This window comes from Hordeum vulgare, chromosome 4H (assembly GCF_904849725.1).
Source record: "Hordeum vulgare subsp. vulgare chromosome 4H, MorexV3_pseudomolecules_assembly, whole genome shotgun sequence".
Lineage (NCBI taxonomy): Eukaryota > Viridiplantae > Streptophyta > Magnoliopsida > Poales > Poaceae > Hordeum > Hordeum vulgare.
In genome coordinates, this window is record NC_058521.1 from 578,003,115 (window position 1) to 578,028,264 (window position 25,150).

The 25,150-nt window shown below is 44.5% G+C and overlaps 1 pseudogene; it reads left to right on the plus strand.

Moving 5' to 3' along the window:
* The first annotated feature begins 13,892 nt into the window (after positions 1-13,892).
* Positions 13,893-15,674, plus strand: LOC123447207 (annotated as a pseudogene).
* Positions 15,675-25,150: the final 9,476 nt, after the last annotated feature.

The following is a 25,150-nucleotide window of genomic DNA, read 5'->3' on the forward strand; positions in this document are numbered from 1 at the left end:
CTATATGAATGCCTCCTGCGATGTACTGGGATGTGCAATGACTCATGTGTGACATGTATGAAAGATATGAACGTGGCCTTGCCACAAATACGATGTTAACTACATGATCATGCAAAGCAATATGACAATGATGGTGCGCGTCATTATAAACGGAACGGTGAAAGTTGCATGGAAATATATCTCGGAATGGCTATGGAAATGCCATGATGGGTAGGTATGGTGTCTGTTTTGAGGAAGGTATATGGTGGGTTTATGCACCAGCAAAAATTATGCGACACTAGAGAGGCTAGCAATGGTGGAAGGGTGAGAGTGCGTATATACCATGGACTCGCATTAGTCAGAGAGAACTCACATACTTGTTGCGAAATTTTAATTAGTAATCAAAACAAAGTGCTAGACGCATGCTCCTAGGGGAAGGGTTGGTAGGAGTTAACCATCGCGCGATCCCGACCGCCACACAAAGGATGACAATCAATAAAAACATCATGCTCCGACTTCCTAGCATAGCGGTTCCCCATACGTGCATGCTATGGGATTCACAAACTCTAACACAAGCATTTCTACCAATCCATAATTACTCACTAGCATGACTCTGATATCACCATCTTTATATCTCAAAACTATATGCAAAGAATCAAACTTCTCATAGTATTCGATGCACTCTATATGAAAGTTTTTATTATATCCCTCTTTGATGCCCGTCATATTAGGACTAGATTCATAAACTAAGAAAAATTACCATGTTGTTTAAGACACTCAAAATAATATAAGTGAAGCATGAGAGTTCAACTATTTCTATAAAATAAAACCATTTCAATAATCTACAAAGATATAAGTGAAGCACTAGAGCAAAAGACAAACTACTCCACAAGATATAAGTGAAGCTCAATGAGTAGTTGAATAATTATTTGGCTAAGTGGAGACTCTCCCATTTAAGAATTTCAGATATTAAGTACCTTATTCAAACAAAATAAATTGACACTCCAAGGATAGCACGAATCGTATGAAGAAGCAAAAATTTAGGTTCAACCGATACTAACCGATAATTGTTGAAGAAGAAAGGTGGGATGCCAGCCGGGGCATCCCCAAGCTTAGGTGCTTGAGACTTCTTGAAATATTTATTGGGGTTGCCTTGGGCATCCCCAAGCTTGAGCTTTTGTGTCTCCTTAATTCCTCTCATATGATGGTTTCCGAAATGTTAAAAACTTCATCCACACAAAACTCAACAAGAACTCGTGATATAGGTTAGTATAAATCAATGCAAAACTTTATCATCCTCTACTGTAGAAAATCACTAAAATTATTATTTCACATTGCATACTAAATTCCCCTGCATATTTAAAACTCCCATCCTCAAATGGAATCATTAAACAAGCAAACATATGCAAACAATGCAAACAAAACAGCAATCTTCCTAAACAGAATAGTCTGTAAAGAATGCAGCAATATCCATACTTAATTAACTCCAAAAAATCTGAAACAATTCCATTCTGTATAGAATTTATAAGATCATACTGTGTCCAAATTTCAAGCTATTCCGACGTACAGAAAATTCTAGGGAATTTTTGCACTACAAGAAAACTTTCTGTTTTGGAAGAGCAGCTCCTATACTTGCAAATTAAGCATGGTAAAGGCTATCCTTGTCATTTTTATTGAACTAAATGATGCAAAACATTAAGATAAATAACAGAAAGCAAGGATTAATAAAATAAAATGACACTCCAAGCAAAACACATATCATGTGGTGAATAAAAATATAGCCCCAAGTAAAGTTACCGATGGATTGAAGACGAAAGAGGGGATGCCTTCCCGGGGCATCCCCAAGCTTAGGCTCTTCGGTGTCCTTGAATATTGCTTTTGGGTGCCTTGGTCATTCCCAAGCTTAGGCTCTTTCCAATCCTTGTTCCATAGTCCATCGAAACTCTACCCGAAACTTGAAAACTTCACAACACAAAACTTAACGGAACTTCGTGAGATGGGTTAGTATGATAACGAGCAAATCAATCACTTGGGTACTGTCAAAACAAGACTCATAATTATTTTCAAACAATTCCTACTGTATCTTACTATTCCCATAATTTATATTACTCAATATAATCTATGGAAACACCAAAACAAGCAAACTATGCATTGAAAACAGAATCTGTCAAAAACAGAACAGTCTGTAATGATCTGAATGATAACCATACTTATGCACTTCCAAAAATTCTGAAAAAATATGAACATTAAGTCAATTTGTATATCAATCCGCATAAAAAAGAATCAACCTAAAATAACTCTATGTATAGAAATTATAAATGATTTTGCGAGCGCAAAGTTTCTGTCTTTTTCAGCATGATGAAACAACTATCACCCAAACTAATCATAAAGGCTTTACTTGGCACTTTATTGAAACTAAGGCAATAAAACATGATTAATACAGTAGCTTAATCATGTGAACACACAAAAACAGTAAGGATACATATTTTATTGTCTCCCAACAAGCACTTTTTTTAATGCCTTTCAAGCTAGGCATGATGATTTCAATGATGCTCACATAAAAGATAAGGATTGAGACATAATGGAAGCATCATGGAGCATATGACTAGCACATTTAAGTCTAACCCACTTCCTATGCATAGGGATTTTGTGATCAAACAATTTATTGGAGCAAGAATCAACTAACATAGGAAGATAAAACAAGCATGGCTTCAAAAGTTTCAACACATGGAGAGGAAGCTTGATATTATTGCAATACGTAGAAGCATATGATCCTCTCTCATAATAATTTTCAGTAGCATCATGAATGAATTCAACAGTATGACCAGCACCTAAATCATTCTTTTCATGATCTACAAGCATAGAAATTTTACTACTCTCCACATAAGGAAATTTATTCTCATGATTAATAGTGGGAGTATCGTAAAAGACTTGAACACTACGAATTGTTTCCACATTAAAAGAGTAATGTTCAGTAAAACTGTACTCATAATTGTGACAAGTTTTATCATATTTTTTCTTTATAGCATAAGTATCATCACAATAATCATCATAAATAGGGGGCATGCTTTCATCATAATAAATTTGATCATTCAAAGTGGGGGAACTAAAAAGATCATCTTCATCAAACATAGCATCCCCAAGCTTGTGGCTTTAGATATCATTAGCATCATGGGTATTCATAGAATTCATACTAACAACATTGCAATCATGCTCATCACTCACATATTTTATGCCAAGCATTCTATGTAATTCTTCTTCTAGCACTTGAGCACAATTTTCCTTCCCATCATTTTCACGAAAGACATTAAAAAGATGAAGCATATGAGGCTACCTTAATTTCATTTTTTTTGTAGTTTTATTTTATAGACTAAACTAGTGATAAAACAAGAAACTAAAAGATTCAGTTGCAAGATCTAAAGATATACCTTCAAGCGCTAACCTCCCCGACAATGGCGCCAGAAAAGAGCTTGATGTCTACTACGCAACCTTCTCCTTGTAGACGTTGTTGGGCCTCCAAGTGCAGAGGTTTGTAGGACAGTAGCAATTTTCCCTCAACTAGGTGACCTAAGGTTTATCAATCTGTGGGAGGCATAGGATGGCGATGGTCTCTCTCAAGCAACACTGCAACCAAATAACAAAGAGTCTGTTGTGTCCCCAACACACCCAATACAATGGTAAGTTGTATGGGTGCACTAGTTCGGCGAAGAGATGGTGATACAAGTGCAATATGGATAGTAGATATAGGTTTTTGTAATCTGAAATTATAAAAACAACAAGGTAATTAATAATAAAAGTGATCACGAACGGTATTGCAATGCGTGGAAACAAGGCCTAGGGTTCATACTTTCACTAGTGAAGTTCTCTCAACAATGATAACATAATTGGATCATATAACTAGCCCTCAACATGCAACAAAGAGTCACTCCAAAGTCACTAACAACGGAGAACAAACGAAGAGATTATTGTCGGGTACGAAACCACCACAAAGTTATTCTTTCTGATCAATCTATTCAAGAGTCCATAGTAAAATAACACGAAGCTATTCTTTCCGTTCGATCCATCATAGAGTTCGTACTAGAATAACACCTTAAGAAACACATCAACCAAGACCCTAATGTCACCTAGATACTCCATTGTCACCTCAAGTATTCGTGGGCATGATTATACGATATGCATCACACAACCTCAGAATCATCTATTCAACCAACACATAGAACTTCAAAGGGTGCCCCAAAGTTTCTATGGGAGAGTCAAAACGTGTGCCAACCCATATGCATAGGTTCCCGATGTCACGAAACCCGCAAGTTGATCACCAAAACATACATCAAGTACTCACATGAATATCCCATTGTCACCACAGATAGACACGTGCAAGACATACACCAAGTGTTCTTAAAGACTCAATCCGATAAGATAACTTCAAAGGAGAAACTCAATTCATTACAAGAAGGGAGAGGGGGAAGAACATCATAGGATCCAACTATAGTAGCAAAGCCCGCGGTACATCGAGATCATGACATCTCAAGAACACGAGAGAGAGAGACATCAAACACATAGCTACTAGTACACACCCTCAGCCCCGAGGGAGAACTACTCCCTCCTCGTCATGGAGATCGCCGGGATGATGAAGATGGCCACCGGAGATGGATTCCCCCTCCAGCAGGGTGCCGGAACGGGCTCCCGATTGGTTTTTGGTGGCTACACAGGCTTGCGGCGGTAGAACTCCCGATCTAGGTTTATTTCTAGAGGTTTCTGTATTTATAAGACCAGATGGCATCGAGAACAAGTCAGGGGGACCCACGAGGGAGTCACGAGCCCCCCAGGCGCGCCCCCCTGGCTCGTGGCTTCCTCGGGACTCCCTTATGGTATCTTTTTCTTCTGGTATTTTTGATATTTTCCATAAAAAACCACGGCGAAAGTTTTATTCCATTTGGACTCCGTTTGATATTCCTATCTGAAAAAGGTCAAAAACAAGGAAAAAAACAGGAACTGGCGTTGGGCTCTGGGTCAATAAGTTAGTCCCAAAAATAATATAAAATAGCATATTCATGCATATAAAACATCCAAAGTTGATAATATAATAGCATGGAACGATCAAAAATTATAGATACGTTGGAGACGTATCAGGATCTTGTATTACACAACGAGTAAAGAGACTTGCGGGTAACGAGATTGAAATAGGTATAGGGATACCAACGATCAAATCTCGGGCAAGTAACATACCGAAGGACAAAGGGAATGTTGTACGAGATTATATGAATCCTTGGCACAGAGGTTCAACCGATAATATCTTCGTAGAATATGTAGGATCCAATATGGACATCCAGGTCTCGCTATGGGATATTGGTCGGGGAGTGTCTCAGGTCATGTCTGCATAGTTCTTGAACCCGCAGGGTCTGCACACTTAAGGTTTTGTGACGTTTCGGTATAGTTCAGTTATAGGTGTTGGTGACCGAAGGTTGTTCGGAGTCCCTGTGTCACGAGGGTTTCCGGAATGGTCCGGAAACGAAGATTGATATATAGGATGGTTTCATTTGGTCTCCGGAGAGATTCCGGGCATTGCCGTAGTGTATCGGGAGTGATGAATGGGTTCCGGGTTTTCACCGGGAGGGGCCCACCCACCCGGGAGTGAGCCTCATCGCCCAAGGGTGGCGCACCAGCCCTTAGTGGGCTGGTGAGGTGAGCCCAAGTGGGCTATGTCGGCTAATGAAAAAAAAAGAGAAAAAAAGAGGGAGGTGGGAAGGAAGAGGAGGACTCCTCCTTCCCCAAACCGAATTGGAGTTGGAGTCCTCCTCCTCCTCTCGGCCGCCGCCCTTGGGGATCTCTTGAGCCCCAAGGCTAGCCCCTCCCCTCCTACTATATATACTAGAGGTTTTAGGATTTTTGAGACACAACTTTTGCCACGTGCAACCCTAAACCTCTACTTCGTAGTTCTTCCTCTAGATCGGTTTTCTGTGGAGCTCGGGCGGAGCCCTGTAGGAATAGATCATCACCATCACCGGCGCACCGTCGCGCTGCCAGAGAACTCATCTACTTCCCCATCTCTCTTGCTGGATCAAGAAGGCGGAGATCGTCATCGAGCTGTACGTGTGCTGAACGCGGAGGTGTCGTCCGTTCGGCGATAGATCGGAACGGATCATGGGAAGAAAGTGATTTGAATCACGAAGTTGTACCACTACATCAACCGCGTTTGTTAACGCTTCCCGCTTAGTGATCTACAAGGGTATGTGGATCCGATCTCCCTCCCGTAGATGAACATCACCATAATAGGTCTTCTTTTGCGTAGGAAATTTTTTGTTTCCCTTGCAACGTTCCCCAACACCCCCTTCCGTGCAGTAGCGGCCTGGTTTTACTTGGCGGCGGGGTATGAGTTGTCGGAGCAAAAAAATGGCGAGATCCACGAATGGGAGAAAAAGGTAGGGGATGAAGGAGAGGAAAACGTGTGGTTTGTGCGGCATGTGGATCACGTGAAGGGATAAGGAGGATGGAGAGAGGTGTGCGGACCTGCACGAGACGTGTCAAGCAGAGGAAGGGGTTTAGGTCAGCAAGAAATCAGCCGGATGAAAGTAAACGTTTTCCTTACTTTTTCTGGTTGATTATTGGTAAATTGACACAATTTACAACTCCTTGCAATCGACTTTTGGGGAGCGCATCCCCGAGTTGGAGCTGGGACACCGAGTCGGGAGTGACCCGAAGTCAAGAACGGCGTGGATGTGGTGTTGTGTGCGGTGGGGGAGTAAAATGCGTAGAACCATCACATTAGTGTCACGGCTCTTCAAAAACTATCATTTTACAAAATGTGACACTTTGCACCGCAGCGAAGAATTATCAGTGGCAGAAAATACGGGACTAAAAAATGAGTCTGTTTTGACGTGGCACACAGCGCGCTCACCGAGTGCGGGGGACGACGCGCCCCTAACGGTTGTTTGGACCGAGTGGGTCGGCCCTTCCATAAAAGGAAACGGTGCCATTCCCATCCACTCCACTCGCCCACTCGCTCACTCTGTCTTGCTCTCCTCTGCGTCGCCCCCCTCTACGCCACCGCAGGTCAACCTCATCGATGCCACTGCAATGGCCTCTTGGAGAGATCTGGGAGACAATAGCGAGGAGAAGGGGCAAGCCTACACCGACATGGACGTGGATGGCTAGGTATGTATACACGGCTTTCAGTTAGGGTTAGGGTTTGACAAATTTAACCTACAGAGTGTGCCATTTTAGACTCTGTCTCTACCTCTCCTCTATAGATTGACGAAGGCACATTTTCAATCAAGGAGAATCCTCGTACTACTATTGATTCTTGGCATGGTGGCTGATCTAGAGGTCAAGTGCAAGCTTCGCCGGTATAGGGGCATGAAATGTGTTGCTTTCGATGGCATAAACACGGGTAGAAGATTCTATGGATGTGGTAAGAAGGTAATAATTGATGAGTTTATTGTTTGCTGAGTCATTATTGTTAACTGCATGTGGTCCTGTTAGCTAAATATAGTGTTGTTTACTTAAAGTGGTACTCGTGGTGTTAACTGAATATAGTGGTGTACTGAATACAGTGGTGTTAGCTGAATATGCTGGTGTTTACTAACTATGGTACTGCTACATGAATATGATAGTGCTAGCTGAATACAATGGTGTTTACTGAATATAGTGGTGTTAACTGAATAATAGTGGTGTTTACTGAATACAATGGTGTTAATTGAGTAAGGTGGTGTTTATTGAATGTTGTATTGTTAAATGAATTTGATAGTGTTAGTTGAATATATTGGTTTTTATGAATACAGTGGTGTTAACTGAATATAGTGGTGTTTACTGAATGTGGTACTGTTAGATGAATTTGATAGTCTTAACTCAATATAGTGGTGTTTATTGGTTAACTGAATGTATTGGTATTTACTGAATGTGGTAATGCTAAATGAATTTGACAGTGTTAACTGAATATAGTGGTGTTACCTGAATATAGTAATTTGCTATTGTTAGTTGAATTGCTACTGTCAACTGTATCATAGTTTGAACTGAATTTGGTAGTTTTAACTGAATTACAATTTATGTTGTCAACTGAATTCGCAGGGGGGGGGGTATTGACTGTGGAGTGATTCGGTGGGTTGATGCCCTTGGCCTATCATACTTTAGAGGTGCCTCACAAAACTGTGGCAGATGTTCCATGACCATAATTGTGGTGGGGTGATGGATAGACAGGCTTATGACAAAAAATAGCCAAACTAGAGAAGGAGAATGAATTCTTGGCCAAACAATTCAATGACATGGCTCTGGAAGTTGGTCAGTTGTTTGATTGGCGGGATGGAAATATGCAGCATATGGAACATGAGAATGCAACAAAGCATGTTGAAGATGTCAAGACAAAGGATGTAGGGTTAGAGGAGGAGTGCAAGATGGGGCTAAAGATGGAGAAGATGAGGCTGGCCAATGAGCAGAGGTGCATCTTGTCTTCTCGGGCAGGTATCATCACAAACACTAGTAAGGCCATGAAGGAGGTCAAGGAGGACAGGGATGTTCTTCAAGAGGAGAGGAAGAACCTTGCTAGTGTGATTGCTAGATTGCTTAAAGGTGGGCATGGTAGCAAGGAGAAGCTTCCGAAGATCAAGTCCATCTTGGAGGAATGAGGTGGCTGCTTGGAGACTAAGTATATATTAGGCCAATATATATAACAGGCCATGGAACACCAAGAAGCTAATGATGTTGGTGATACGTTTTGTAGATCTACTGATCTAGGTCTGTAATACCTAATGCAAACAATGTGTTCAACTGTTAGGCTAGCTAGCAAGCTATCATATGGGTCCTTGATGTGATCCTTGATGTTACCTACTATGCTACCTCTATTATGAACTAAATGTATAAATTGTACTTATTGTATGCATAAGTGTTGTGCGGTGATGTGCTACTTCTATCCATCTTGGTTTGCTCCATCATGGCAACACCATGACAGATAGATAGATATGGCAGTGCTTACAGCAATTCTCACACATAAGTAGGTATCATAGTGCTTACAATAGTAGGAATTAAAGTAGATAGATAACATAGTGCATACAATAACACTAAATTAGATTAACTTTCAGCCACTAAGCTCAATGACAGAGTCTTCATAAAAAATCCCCTTGATCTTCTTCAGCTTGCGCTTGTGAATTTCTCCCACTTTGGTAAGTTTAACAATGGCTATCTCCAGCTTCCTCTTCTCCATCTCCAGCCCATCCCTCTCCTACAACACCTCAATCTTGGCCTTCATAAGTTGTTCTTATCCTTCTTGTGGTCTTGTAGTTCAGTCTTGAGCACATACATCTCCTTCTTGAGTCAATCGAGATCCCTGCCCTTCTTCAACTCATGCATCTCATTCCTGTGGTTCCTCATCAATTCTCCTTGTGCTTTATGAATGTCCTTGAGATCCTCAATGATATAGTGCTTCTGGCTCAGCTCCTTCTGCAAGCCTTCAATGTACTCTGACATTATTTTCTAGTAAGTTGGTTGATGGCTTTTTTCCACTTGTTGCCTGAGCATTTTGTTCACTTCAGCAAGTAGGTTCTTGTACTGCAGGGTAGCAGTGTTAACCTCCTCTTCTAGCTTAAGCACTATTTGTTCATGATCAACTTCTTCCTTTTTTTTGCGGGTAAAACACTTCAATACTCACAGCACACCAGGGTTACAATCAGAGGCATTCAGTTCTAAAACCTTTGTAGGACCAGAGCCTAACCAAGTAATAGTCCTAGCTTCAGAACGAGCAAAGTTTGCTAAAGAATTGCTAACCCTATTTTGTTGCCTATATATATGAGTAATTGAAGTTTCACGGAGGCTCCTTAGATGCTTTATCTCGCGCACCAAGGAGCAGTAGAGGGATCTATCATCATCCCTAGATTGGATCATCTTGACGGCCAGCAGAGAGTCCATCTCAATTGCAATCAGGAGCTCAGTTCATGATAATGCCAGCGAGAGTCCTTCCATACATGCCCCCAATTCAGCTTCTAACGGATCACGGCAGTTGAAGAGCTGGAGGCATGAAGAAAATATGATCAGCCCATCACTGTCCCTAAGGACCATACCACTGCCAGCAGCTGCCTTGTCATCAAAGGAGCCATCACAATTCAGTTTGGTCCATCCAGCCTGAGGTTTGGACCACGTCCTGCCTTGCCCAACAGCTATGATTTCATGAGCATTTGTAGGACCAACCGGGGTTTTACCCTTCACTGAAACCGGAGGAGCGTCCTGCTTGAGATTAGAGAGAGTGTCGAAATAACTCACCAGGAATTTGCACGAGATGTCAGTCGGAGGAGGGATCTTGTCATGAACAATCTCATTACGCACAAACCAAATCCTCCAAAGAACTAGGAGGAATTGTGGGCGGTTCTGGGGCCTCATATTTACCAGCGCATTCAGCAACCATTCAGGATCAGTATGGATCACCTCATTATAGCTCGGGATGGGCCACACACTCGACATCTTCTTCCACAACGCAACCGATTTCGGGCACACTAAGAATGGATGAAAGTTATCTTCATCACCTCTCCCACAGATTGGGCAAGTAGGGCTGGATTCTAGTTGCCGGCGCCACTTATTATTCCATGTCGGAAGTGAATCAGTGGCAAGCCGCCAGGCAAAATGTTTCACAGTGCGCGGGACATCAATCTTCCAGAGCATTTTCCAAATAGGCCGACAGCCACCAGCTTGAAGGCTGGTTGATTGAACTTCCGATGCGACAAGATCCGCAGCGAAGGCATAAGCACTCCGTGCCGAGAATTGACCTTGGATACCAGGACCCCAAGCAATGGTATCCTAACTCAACCTTGGGCATGCTTTGATCTTTAGAATTTCAGCAACATCACAAGGCAAGCATATCCTATGGAGGATATTAGCGTTCCAAGATCCATCAGAGTTGAGCAGCCCTGAAGCAAGGCGAGTTCTGCTTCTACCTTGCTGAGAGATCGGTTTGAAAGAATTCTTCCGAGGTATCCAATTATCCCTCCATATCTTGATACTTTTCCCATTTCCCACACGCCATATAATTCCTTTTTTAAGAAGATCCAATCCATGGCAAATAGCAGTCCAAGAGGATGAGGGATTGCCCGTAAATACTGTGTCCAGAAGGTTGCCATTGGGGAAATAGCGGGCCTTCAATAATCTTGCACATAAGCTGCTTGGCCTAGTGATCAATCGCCAGGCTTGACGGGACAGCAGAGCTTGGTTAAACAGGCGAAAATCCTTAAACCCCAGTCCTCCTCTACATTTCGGGTGTGTGATAGACTCCCAGGATTTCCAATGGGTTTTCCTTTTCCCTTTAGCCGAGCCCCAATAAAAGCTTCGGACCATCCTAGTTAACTCATCACAAACAGAGAAAGGTAATTTGAAGATACCCATACTGTATGTGGGTAAAGCCTGAGCAAGAGATTTAATAAGCACCTCCCGGCCTGGCATTGCAAGACAACCATCGCCCCATTGGACCAGCCTCTTGGTCATACTTGTTTGCAGGTTCTGGAATTTTTCTTTTGACATCCTCCCCTCAGGTGTTGGCAGACCTAGATACTTTTCCTCAAAGAAAGTAGTTGTGACCTTTAGCGCAGACCGAACACCTAGCTGATCATACAAGGGACACGCTGAACCAAACAGAATAGAACACTTGTCATAATTGAGCGATTGACCCGTTACACGTTCATAGGCATCCAACGCCCCTTTGATATTCATAGCATGCTGCTCAGTAGCTTTGAAGAATAAGAGAGTATCGTCTGCGAACAGAAGGTGCGATATAGCAGGGGCTGTTTTGCAGATTTTTATGGGGGCAATCTCATTTGCATCCACACCCTGCTTGAGTAGAGCGGATAGACCGTCAGCAACAAATAAGAATAGAAACGGTGATAAAGGGTCACCTTGCCGAAGCCCGCGCGTCGGTGCAAATGAATCCAAGAGACTTTCATTGAATTTAACAGAGTACTTCACAGATGTGACACAAGTCATTATCCAGTCCACCCATCTGTGACAGAAGCCCAACTTTTTCCTTGGTCCTAGCAAAACAACAATCTTCATATTTTACCCAAAGCTTGTGAAAGAGCTTTTTTAGTAGCTTCACTATACTCCATATTCACTCATTCAACATAGCCACAATTGGTAATCTACAAAAAATAGTATGTATCAGTTAGGCTTCAAAGTACCTAAACAATTGAGCTACGAAATTAACACTTCACATCAGCTTCACAGAGACAAAAAAAATTACCTGACTCTTTTTTCCAAACAAATTTGAGAGCAGTTCATATGGGATTAACCATTAACAAAATTTATCACATAAAGCAGTTTACATGGGTTGACCACCGGCAGACCTGGTGATGACGCGCAGAGATCCTTCGCGCCTCTCAAAGATCGAGCAAAAAAAATCACTTGCTGCTATCAGTGCGTGCCGTAAATGGCGCCCTCGATCGGCCTGAGATCCCGAGCTCGAAACCGAATAGAGTAGTCGTACTACTACTAGCTAGCTCCGTGTCAACCCCGGTGACTAGTATAGTTCTGCTTGTGCAGCGCGAGGAGCGCCATGTGCGCGCAGTCCCTGGGAACCGTGTGTCGATGGAGGCCAATGCCGGTCAATGCTCACGCAGTTGGAACTTGCGAGTCGGTGGAGACACCAGTATCGGTGCAAGGCCAAGAAATGCTATACTCATAGCCTCAAATCCTCGTCAAATGTTTGGTAAGATCTTACTGCTCGGTCACAAAAAATTAATCCAGCTCATATCTTAAACCTGCCATCGACACCCCTTATTTCCAATTTAAATATGAGGTAGATATGGAGGAGCTCGGACACTCTTATCATATCGGACCCGACAACTCGACCCTATTTTAAATTACATCAAATCCCCCAAGCCTTTTCTCCTCTTCCTGCCGCCCGCCAACATTTCTCGCGTTCGATCCCTCACCGTCAGGCACCCTTGCTCTCCATCCTCCCAACCTCTTCCAATCCGTTATCGTGATGTCTTCCACCCCATCCCCGACAGCTGCGACGGAGACGCATTCCGCCTCGTCCGTCAGCAGGCCTTCCTCCGCTTCGTCTTGCAAGCCGGAGAACATCGCTCGTAAGCTGTGTTGTCGCTGACAGTGACAGAGGGAGTTGGCCGCATAGCTGCATGTGGGCGTCGTCGACGAGATGCCTCCCCCGGCGCGCCAGACAGGAAGAAGGATATCAACGATAGTAGAGCGTTGGAGGCCGTCAGAGCTATGGTTGGGACAGCGGAGCAGGAGGCCGGATGCAGGCGGCGATCACTGCCAGGATGCAGGCAGAGGAGGCAACCTGGATGAAGACGAAGATGGATGCCAGACGAAGCAGGACGCATGGACGAACTCGTCCAGCGAGTGATTCAACAACACTTGTCTGTCGGACATTGATATCATTTTGGCAAGTCTGTTTGATTGAACTATGCTATCGTTTGCTTTTACTTAAAACTGTTGAATTCAAGACAATTTATTTCGGATGATCGATGTGTATGGTTATGTATGGATTTAAGAGTCCGGATATGAGATATGTGAATGCACGGAGCGAAAATATGAGGGACCATCCAGATGCGTCCGTAGACGTGCCCGGGCACGTCGGTGGGCGTTTGAGAGGCCGGATCCAAATCATTAGCTCGATTTCTAGTATACATGCTCCAGGATGCAGACTTCCCGTCCAGGGATGCAATGAATCGTCGAAAGTTGGTAGTAATGCATCTCCTAGATTCGATCCCCGGTCCGATGTGCGTTTCTATTGATACAACATGCGTGTGCACGTGCAGTCCCCCGGCTCCTTCATTTCCTCCTGCCTAGATTTGATCGATCATTGACATGGTTAATGTGGAGCATCTCCCAAGTCAGAGCTCTGAGCTCCGATCACCACGTATGCCGGCCAGCGATACGCAAATCACATGGATGAATTCCCGTGTCCAGATTCCCCGCGCTTAAGTTAGTCACAGTAGACTCCGTCGGGGACACGTACGTACGTACGAGAGCGAGCGAGCGAGCGAGCGAGCGTGCGTGCTCGTGGGTGACCATGGAGAGGACGACGGCCGCGCACGGCGGCGGCGCCCGCTGGCTGCCTCGCCTCGTCCTGCTCGCCGTGCTGTCGGCCACCCCGTGGCTCCTCATCGTCTACTGCCACCGCGCGGCGCCCGTCAGGGCGCCGCACCAGTCGCTCGTCACCGCCTCCCCCGCGTCCGACCGCGAGGACGGTGCCCAGCCGCGCTTCCCTTCCGTCCAGGAGCAGCAGGTCAAGAAGCTCCTGATCGCCTCCGCGGCGGGGGGAGAAGTGCGCCGGAGCACTGACGTTGGCGTCGCCGGGGAGGACGCGTGCCGGGGGCGGTACCTGTACGTCCACGACCTGCCCCCGCGGTTCAACGCCGACATCCTCGCCGACTGCAAACACTGGTACCCGTGGATCGACATGTGCCAGTACCTCGTCAACGGCGGCCTCGGCGCGCCCCTGGACAACGCGGACGGCGTGTTCGCCGACGAGGGGTGGTACGCCACCGACCACTTCGGCCTCGACGTCATCTTCCACGCCCGCGTCCGGCAGTACGACTGCCTCACCAACGACTCCTCCCGCGCCGCCGCCGTCTTCGTGCCGTTCTACGCCGGGTTTGACGTTGTGCGGAACCTGTGGAGCAACAACGCCACGGCCAAGGACGCCGCGGCGGTTGAGCTCGTCGACTGGCTGACCCAGCGGCCCGAGTGGCGCGCCATGGGCGGGCGTGACCACTTCTTCATGTCCGGGCGGACGGCGTGGGACCACCAGCGGCAGACGGACAGCGACTCGGAGTGGGGCAACAAGCTGCTCCGCTTGCCGGCGGTGTGGAACATGACGGTGCTGTTCGTCGAGAAGGTGCCGTGGACGGACTTCGACTTCGCCGTGCCGTACCCGACCTACTTCCACCCGGCGAAGGACGCGGACGTCCTCCAGTGGCAGCAGCGGATGCGAGGCATGAAGCGGGAGTTCCTCTTCTCGTTCGCCGGCGGCGAGCGGCCAGGCGACCCGAACTCCATCCGGCACCACCTCATCCGGGAGTGCGGCGCCTCCAGCTTCTGCAACCTGGTGCAGTGCCGGAAGGGCGAGAAGAGATGCCTCATCCCCAGCACCTTCATGCGCGTCTTCCAGGGGGCGCGCTTCTGCCTGCAGCCGCCGGGCGACACGTACACCCGCCGGTCGGCGTTCGACGCCATCCTCGCCGGCTGCGTGCCGGTGTTCTTCCACCAGGACTCCGCGTACAGGCAGTACAGGTGGCACCTCCCCGGCGACCGCGACTCGTACTCCGTGTTCATCTCCGAGGAGGACGTGCGCAGCGGCAACGCCAGCAGCGTCGAGGAGACGCTCCGGCGGATCCCGCAGGAGGTGGCGGAGCGGATGACCGAGACGGTGATCGGGCTGATACCGCGGCTGGTGTACGCGGACCCGCGGTCGAAGCTGGAGACGCTCAGGGACGCCGTGGATTTCACGGTGGAGGCGGTCATCGACAGGGTCAGCAAGCTTAGAAAGGAGATGGATCGTGGCGCGTCGACGGGCGGGGTATGATCTAACGCAAACGGCGACGAAGGGTTCTAGCAATGTGAAGGCAGATAATTAGGCAGGATAATCGATGGTGCAACGCATGCATGTTACTACTTCTTGTTGAGCTTGTTTGTATTAGAAGAAGTCTAGAAATCATTGTGTTTTAGTGGTTGAAATGAAATTTTGATCCCGGTTCGTAGATTCAGCTTTCAAGATACAAATCAATTGATGCTCGGGCTTATGCGTGCATGCCTTGAGATCAACACCGTGATCTATCAGAAATACATTTTGATGCTCGGGCTTCATGGAGCTCATTTTTTTCTTAAAAATGTTTCAATGTCTCAACAATCCCAAAAACAAATCCACAGTATCATATGGATGTATACTGCACTGTTACAAATTTTCAAGACCAAATGCGTCCACACACGACCTACACAAAATAAACAGGTAATCCTGAAAACAGTCAGCACCGTTCACTTTTCATTTTATTATATACCACTGATTTTTACTTTTTTGGGTAGCTCGCGAATCAATATATCTTCTCATGGAATTTTACACATGTAGTGTACATCTATATATCATTGTAAAAAGAGGATTTTTTTAATCTTTAAAAAATAATACTTTAGTATTAATAAAAGGGTCCCAATAAGCCCGAGCACCGACTCCATGTCATACTGTCTAGTTCTGCTCCAACAAAAATAGTACATTTCCTAAATTTGATTTGATGGCTCACAATTAAATGTTACTCCCTCTATTTCATAATATAGCGTGCATTATTTGTTTTTTAAAGTCAAATCTTACAAACTTTGACCATGTTTCTAGACAAAAATATGTACATTTAAAATACCAAATGCACAATTGATAGATCATCAATTATATTTTCATGTTGCATATGTTTGGAATTGTGTATATAAATAGTTTTCTCTTGAAACTCGGTCAAACTTCAATTAGTTTGACTTTGAAAAAAAAATCCATACACACCGCATTATGATAAAGAGGGAGTACGATAAACTTTGATATAAGAAAAAAATCTAATGTAACACCCTAAATCAACTTGAAATTTTAAACTCAGAGAACATAGCCCAAATCTTAAAGCAACTGTGGGTCATGGATATATGCGAGGTAGTATATCTCATGCATGGTAGAACATAATTCTGTCCTACTTAAAAAAGACGGTAGGTTAGGTCGTCGTCTCATCCTTTGTCTAACTTTGCACACGTTTCCCCCCTTCATCTTCCCGTTATGCCTTTTTCTTTCCATTTTTTATTTCGTTTTCACCAGTTTTTCCTAAAACCGCGTCAATCGCCTCATACGTTATTGATTTAATAACAAATAAAACTATATGCACTTTGGTAAATCAATAATTGCATACCAAATAAAGTTATCAAATAAAAATTTATATTTTACATAATCTAATTTTTGATGGGTAAATAATGAATTAATATCTTATAGTATAATTTATAATCCATTGCAACACATAAGAAGTTATTTACTGGTAAAGAAAAAGAAAGGTTTTTCTCAAAAATGAAGAAACGAAGCATCAAAGCCGCAACATTCACACATTTAACGGGCTCCGGATTTAAGTGGTCCTAGGTTGCTTTGATCCAGGCTAAAGAAGAGTCGATTGGGCACTTTAACACCCCACGTAATATGAATCGAGTTCTACCCTATGTCTCTATGACTCGATCACACTGGACTTAGACTTGCCGCATTTCGAGGGGAGCTCCTATGCAGTGTTGTCCAGTTTTTTTTTTTTACGCAAAAAAAAATCAAAAATGTTTACAGATTTAAAGAAAAAAGGTTCATCAATTTTTTTAAAAACTTCATATCTTCAAAAAAGGTTCATAAATTTTGAAAAAAAGTTCATTAAAAATGAAAAACATATTTCTCCAACTTAGGAAAAGTTCATTAATTTTTTAAAAAGTTCATAAAAATTCAAAAAAAGTCCATGTATTTTTTTTAAATGTTCATTGAACTGAAAAATGTTCATCCATTTTCAAAAAAATGTTCATTAAATTTCAAAAAAGTTCATCGATATTCAAAAAAATCATTTATCTTGAAAAGTACTCATTGAAATTTTAAAACTATTCATCGATATTCAGATAAGTTTATAGAATTTTCGAAAAAAAAGTATCACAAGCGCCTAGATGAGCCGGCCTAGTTCGAACGACCCAGACGCCAGTTAATAAAAATGTACTACCTCCGTTCCTAAATATAAATCTTTTAAGATATTTCATAAGGTGACTATATACGAAGCAAAATGAATGAATCTATAATCTAAAGTATGTCTATATACATACGTATCTAATCCTCTAATAGAATTTTTAGAAAGACTTATATTTAAGAACTGAGGGAGTACGTTACAAGGCGTTTGTGGCGCCAAATAGGAAATACCATTTCTAGACCTCCTCCTTGGCGCTTAAGGCACCTCACGCGTCCTCGGTCGTGGACTGTAGCCCAGTCTTCGACAGCAGCAGCCCCCGCTCGATCCCTCCTTCTGCATTCTTATTTTCTTTCGCTTGCTCGATCACCTAAAAGCATTGACCAAGCATCAACCATTCACTTTTGAAGGAAAGTTAGTGGAATTTTTTAACATCCGTGATTTGATTTTTTGACGAGTCTAGTAAAAAATCCATGAATTTTAAATATTGTTCGCGCATTTGAAAAGTTCAAAGATTTGAGGAGCAAACTAAACAATTTTGAAAAAGTTCATGGATTTGGAAAAATTTCATTGATTTAAAAAATGATTGTGTATTTGAAATTTTTCACAAATTGAAAAAAGTGCACGGATTTGAAAAATGCTAATGCATTATTAAAAAATTCATTCTAAGGAGCCAATTAGAAGTTCTTCACGGATTCAAAGAAATGTCCATGGATTTTAAAAAATCTTTAAAAAGTTTGATAAACAATCATGGATATGAAAGAATATACGGATAAGGAAAAAAGCTCATGGATTTTAAAAAGTTTGTGAATTCGAAAAAGTTTGGGAAATTAGAAACAATAATTGGTTTTAAAATGTTCGTTGATTGGGGAAAAATTTGATGAAATTCAAAATGAAAAAATAAACAAAAAGGTCAAAATTAAAAATATAAAGTTTATGAAACTGCAAAAAGTAATTTTATGGAAATTTAAATGAGAAAAAAACAAAAATAAGAAAGAAAAAGACAAAAGGCAAAATTTTAGGAAGCTTAGCTAAGTGATTCGTGTTATATGGGCCGACCTAGTTTTCACGACGTTTGTGTGTTGTGTATGGGTGTGGTATATAGTTATTGCGACACTTGTGCATGTTTTGTATGTGTCTTGTGTGTATGGAGCTGTTGGAGCTATTTGTAGAGATCATTTAGGAGCTTTCTTGAGAGTTTCAATTATTGTGTTCATCGAGATAGGCCACCCTACTACACTTCAAGCATTAACAGTTCAAGAAGCCCTTTTCCTTCGTGGGAATGTGAAATAATAGCTTATTCGAGTAGTAGATGATTGCAAGGTGGTGGTCGATGATATCACGAATAGGAGTTCAACTACTTATGGTGCAATTATTCAAGAAATCAAACTTGGTTTAACTAGTTTTATTTCATGTAATAAAGCTTGCAATATAGCGATGCATGCATTATCTTTGGGGGGCTCGCCATCATGTTTCGTTAGGTCAACCCAATGGCTTCCGTTTGTCCATGTAGACATTTTGACGAGTGAATAAACCTTGGCGAGATTGTGTAAAAGCCAAGTGGTGGGCCAATAATTCTATTCCATGCGTAAATCAGGATTTGTTAGCAACACCCCCCCCCTTCTAGTTTTGCGCATATCACTCTACTAGTTTTCCCCCATTTTACTTATTTTTTATCTCATCCTTTTCAATTTTTTCTTCCTTTATGCCATATTCGTTTTCCTTTCTTTTTTCATTTTGAACTTTGCGACTAATTTTTAATATCATGATGATTTCTTTAATCGGATTAGAAAAATGTTCATCTAATTCTGATTTTGTTCATAAAACAAAAAAAAATCATTAATTTTTTGTAAAGATCGAGCGAACCGCTGGCATATCAATCATAACAGGAAGCAATGAAAAATACAAAAGGTGGGGTGTAGGTCTTGGGACCAGTTTACAAGTGCAACTTAGAGGCACGACCTTTGCCGGCCTCGACCCGGGCTTTGACTCGGACTCCTCACGGTGGATCCCAGAATGGGCTCTTTAGTCATGTTCCGCCCGCCTCGCGCCACACCTCTATGGAGTTTTCTACGGTCTTCATGATATCCCCAGCCGAAAGAATTTTTCCCTAGAAAACACAAATGTTTCTCTCCTTCCAAATCTCCCAACATGTCAGCACAGCGGTGGCCTTGTTTGCCTCCCTCTACAAAGGTTGGGACACATTTACCATCTTCGTCATGATCTCTATGGTAGTCCCTTTTGTTCCATGGTTCATTGGTAGGAGCTGCTGGCAACCGCCTCTTGTGCCCACCATCGTCCATATTTCAGTGGAGAAAGGGCATTCCAAAAGCAGGTGGTGCGCCATCTCCAAATTTCGGACGCAAAGAGGGCAGAAGTAGCCGTTTGGCCATCCGCGTCTTTGCAACCGATCATTTGTCCATAAACAATTATGCGCTAGAAGCCAAGCGAAGATCTTGATGTTCCCTGTAGCCTTGGACTTCCAAATGATCTTCTCGAACTCTGTATTTATTCTACCCTAAAATTGTGCATTGTATGCAGAGCTAGCCGTGTACTTTCCTCTTGCCTCAAGGTTTCAAACGATTTGGTCCCTTGCTCCAGCCGTAATCATCGTACCCATGGCCGAAATCCGACGGTGGAGGAGGATGAAATCCGGGAAGAGGGCAGTGTGCCACCATGTCTTAGATCTTTTATCCAGTTTTCTTCATGTAGAGCGTCTTGCACCGACCTATTTTTACGCTTCAAGTGTTTGTAAAGCGGCAGGAAGGCGATCTCCAGCATGGGATGCCGACACCAAGAAGAGGTCCAGAACTGGCGGAGGTGCCATCACCGATTGTGACCGACATCGTTGCGGCGAAAAGTGCCCTGTCGGTACTACTGCATGGTGGAGGTGTGCCTACCCAGGGGCAACTCTGGTCTGACCAGGAAATACAAAGCCATCGAAGTCTAAGGGCACGGCTGAAATGCTCAACGTCTAAGATTCCAAGCCCCCCTTTTGATGTTGGTGAGCAAACTGTCGGTCACTTCACTTTGCAGCTACCTCCAGTGATCTCTTCCTCTTCTTTCTAGAGGAATATGCGTCTACTTTTGTCAATTTCTTTGAGGATCGTCTTCTTTGACACTTGGAGCACTGACATCGCAAAAGTTGGCATGGCGTTGAGGGTGCATTTACTAGTATTCTCGTGCTAACAGTGGGTAGTAGCTCCCTTTCCAGCCCGCTAGCCTGGTCTTGATCCTATCGATGATGAATTGCAGATTAGTCAATCTAATCCTAGAAACCGTGAGAGGCAACCCCAAGTAAGGAGTAGGAAAGTGATCGAGACTGTCTCCGAAGCTTTCTAACACTTCCCCCAGGTTCAGGTTGTCGCATCTAATGGTAAGCGTCGTTGATTTAGGTGGATTAATGTGCAAGCCCGTAGATGCACAAAATCATGGAGAATGTGTATAAGAGCATCGATCTCATGTTTGACAGGGTAAGCGAAGATTACAGCACCGTCGGCATAAAGGCTAATGTGGAGCTTCATATCCCTTCCCGGTAGTGGAGCTATGATGTTCCACCTTGCAGATGGTGAAGTGGGTCGATCGCGAAGATGAAAATGAAAGGCGACAAGCGGTCGACCTGTCGTAGGACGCGTCGGTGACGCACCCTTTGTCCGAGGACACCGTTGAGTAGGAAGGACGATGATGATGTGGACAAAAGAAGTGTTATCCAGTGTCTCCAGCGTGCACGAAAGCCTAATTGTTGAAGCAGTTCTAGGATATGCTCTGAGGAGACGTTGTCGAAAGCCTTGGAGATGTCTAGCTTAAGTAGAAGGGCAGGAGTTTTCCTTCTATGCAGGGCCTTGACGGTATTTTGGACGTTGAGGAAGCTGTCATGAATACACTTAGTCCGCAGGAATGTCGATTGTGCCGGAGTGATTAGTGTGTCTATGACATGTGCTAGTCTCATGGGGAGAACTTTTGATATCAGCTTGTATATTGAGTGGCTGAGGCTGGTCGGCCTGTAGTCGCTAACGGACCTTGCCGCATCTTTCTTGGGCAGCAAGGCTACGATGGCGGTGTTTAGAACCCCAAAATTCCTACCAGCTAGTTCGTAGAACTGGTTCAACGTGGCCATGACGTCGTTCTTTATGATTGGCCAACACGCTTGAAAGAAGCAACCGGGGTAGCCATCCGGCCGTGGAGAGCGTTCCGTCGGGGAGGCCTTAATCGCGCACCATAATTCCTCTTCGGTGAAAGGGTTATCCAACCCACCATCATGGAGGCGTGGTAGATCTAATGCTCTTCACTAGATAGTGGCGATGCATCTCACACAAGTGCTAAGCACCGAGGAGAAATGTTGATGGATCATCTTCTCCTTGTCTTTGTGTGAAGTAACTATACCCCCTATCCCATGCAAGCTATGAATGAAGACCTTGCGTCGTTTGGGGTTTATTTTGGCTTGGAAGAAGGCAGTTGGCGCATCCCCCGCCCGTAACCAGGTTATCCTGGATGCATGTCGCTTCCGGGCATGGTCGATAGCCGCAAGGCCTAGGATGCGCAGCTTCAACAACTTCCGAAGATGGAATTCCGCATCAGAGAAGGCTTGACTTTCCTGGGCGATGTCCAAGTGCACGACTACTACATTTTCCAAGTGGAGTTGAAGTTTTGCACCGCCGAATAGGGACTTGCTACAATTCCTAAGGTCTCTAGCGACCCATCCCATCTTGATGCACAACCTTGAAAAAGTGCACCTTGCACACGTTGAGTGATTCCAAACATTGGTGAAAGTTTCCTGGAAGTGTGGGTAACGAGTCCACACCGTGGGGCGGCCGCCGCGGTGAGGATAGTGGGGCCGTGGTCCGAGAAGGAGGTTGAGGCAGCATGGAGGAGGTAGATCGGAAACAAATCCTCCCATGCGATGGTGCAGAAGAACTTGTCAATACTTACTAGTGTCGGGGTTCGTCGCTCGTTGCTCCACGTGAAACAATGGTTTTTGCACTTTATTTCTCTAAGCCCCCTGCGTCTCAAGCAGCACTAAATTTTCCTATGATTTTGCGGTTTATGTTGCAGTTGCTCCTATCTCTTGCCTCGTAGATGATGTTGAAGTCCCCGCTGTTGGGCCAAGCCTCCCCGGCAGGTGGCGCTACCCCTGGCGATCTCTGCAAGGAAGTAGTCCTTCCTTGCCTCATCGGCCGACGCATACATGGTGGAGAGCTAGTAGCTGTATGTCGATCCTACAATGGAGACTTTTGCCATGATAGAGAATTTCCCAATCGCATGCGAGTGTACTCAAACTAAGCTTGAGTCCGAGGAGATGGCAACCCCCCCCTCATGTTTCAATTGCTGGGAGAACCACAGAGTCGTCTAATCTGGTACCCCCACCTCCCTAGCAATGCTGACAGACTAGTTTTCAATCTTTGTCTCTTCTAGGCACAAGATTCCCAGGTTGTGAGAGATGGCAACGTCTGTGACAACCGAACATCTTGCTGGCATGTTTAAACCTCCCACTTTCCAACTCATGATCACGCAGTTTGTGTCATTCATGGGTGAACCATAGAAGACTCTTGGTGTTAGCTAATGTGTCATAGAACCAACCGGTTTGCCGAGGACTAAACATGTTTGAAAGCCAACACAGATACACTCATCCCTCTGTCGGGGGTTGCCGGCAGCCACCAATAGGCCCAAAATACCATCGGCAAGCAACAAAACCTCTATCCTTACTACTAGTACGACATGATGAGAACGAAACTAATCCTATCTCAATCTAGCACATTGCTGGTCGTCGGTGGTAAAATAGGCTACTACAACTAACTAACATGGGGCGGAGGCTTTCTCTTTCGCTCGCAACCGGTACGAGAGATGTCCTTGAGTGCGCGGGCATCAAGGCTTGTGAGCTTGGTGATAGCGGCAATTTCTTTGTCGGAGAGAGGCTGGTCAAAGCAGCGGATGAAAGCCTCCGCTGCCTTTGCCATCATCTTCTCCTTAGGTCCTAGGATCCCCAGCCCGTGCACGAGGTGTAGCGTCATGCGCTACACGACACGCACGAGGGAGGGGTTTCGTGCCCGCCTTGCGCTGTGCCTGGCTTGTTTGGCAAGGGTTCTCATCTTGACAGGAGTATTTTCACGTGCCAGTGGCCGCCCAACAATCGTCGGGGTAGCCTTTGTGAACAAGGTAGGTGTCTCCGCACGGCCCTCCTCTCCCTGCAGCTGCAACTCCGTCACCCTCTCCGTGATCATACCCAGATGCAGGGCATGGGTATCGGCAGACTGAGGGGTTGAAAGCACAAATGCTCCCTTGGTGGTCTTGATAATTCATGACAACATCCATTGTCTCATGGACTAACATTTTTACCTAGTATACTTCAGGTTTAGTCCATAGAGAGCATTGGCTAAAGGTTTATGTGGAGATGACCCTTGATGCAAGAAAGGAATAAGATTGGCTCAAGCTTCAAGCAAGAAGACTCTTCATTTTATATTTGTGAGAAATCACTTTTGAGTCCATAGGAAAGCCAATACTATTAAAAGGAGGTGAGGTATTAAAATGAACTCGTTGCTCAAGTGCTCAGAGATAGCCACCAAAAATACTCAGTCATTTTCCCACGTAACACTTCTCTCCAAAGCCAAATGTCCAAAATCGGTGCCACCAAGTTTTAGATTCGTCCGTACCGATTTTCAACCCAAATAGAACCCTAGCCAAACCTACCATTTTGGTAGAACCAATTTTGCATTGGTGCTACCGAGTGCAGGTGACCAACCTTCTGTTGCCTCGGTACACAAAATCGGAATTTCTAAGTTTGGGTATCGGTGTCACCGAGTTGTCCCATCTAATCGTTAACCACCTTTTCGGTTCTACCGAATAGTGTATATCGGTTTCACCAAGATTCAAAAGTTGATGCCTTTTGTGCAAGTCGGTAGCACCAAGTTTATGACTTCGGTGTCACCGAGTTGGTCACTTTAGGTGTAACGGTTGGATTTTGGGTGCTGCCTATATATACCCCTCCACCAACCTCTCATTCATAGAGGAAGCACTCAGAACACACACTTCATTGCGAGAACCATTTTGCTGAGAGAGAGTCACCTACTCATGTGTTGAGATCAAGATATTCCAATCCATCCATTTGAAACATGATCTCTAGCATCCCCAAGTTGGTTTCCACTGAATCAATCTCTCCTACCCATGCCTATTCTGCGATAGAGTGATTGAGTGTTGAGGAGACTATCTTTGGAAGCACAAGAGCAAGGAGTTCATCGTTCTACTACATCTATTACCTTTTGGAGGGTGGTGCCTCCTAGATTGGTTTGGTGTCGCTTGGGAGCCTCCTACTTCGTGTTGTGGAGTTGAACCAAGATGTTTGGAAGGGCAAGGAGATCGCCTACTTCATGAAGATCTACCGTGCGTGAGGCTAGTCCTTCATGGACGGAAGTCGTGGTGGAATAGACAAGGCCGCTTCTTCGTGCACCCCTTGTGGGTAGATCCCTCCGTGGACTCTCGCAGCCGTTACTCTCCGTGGGTTGAAGTCTCCACTAACATGG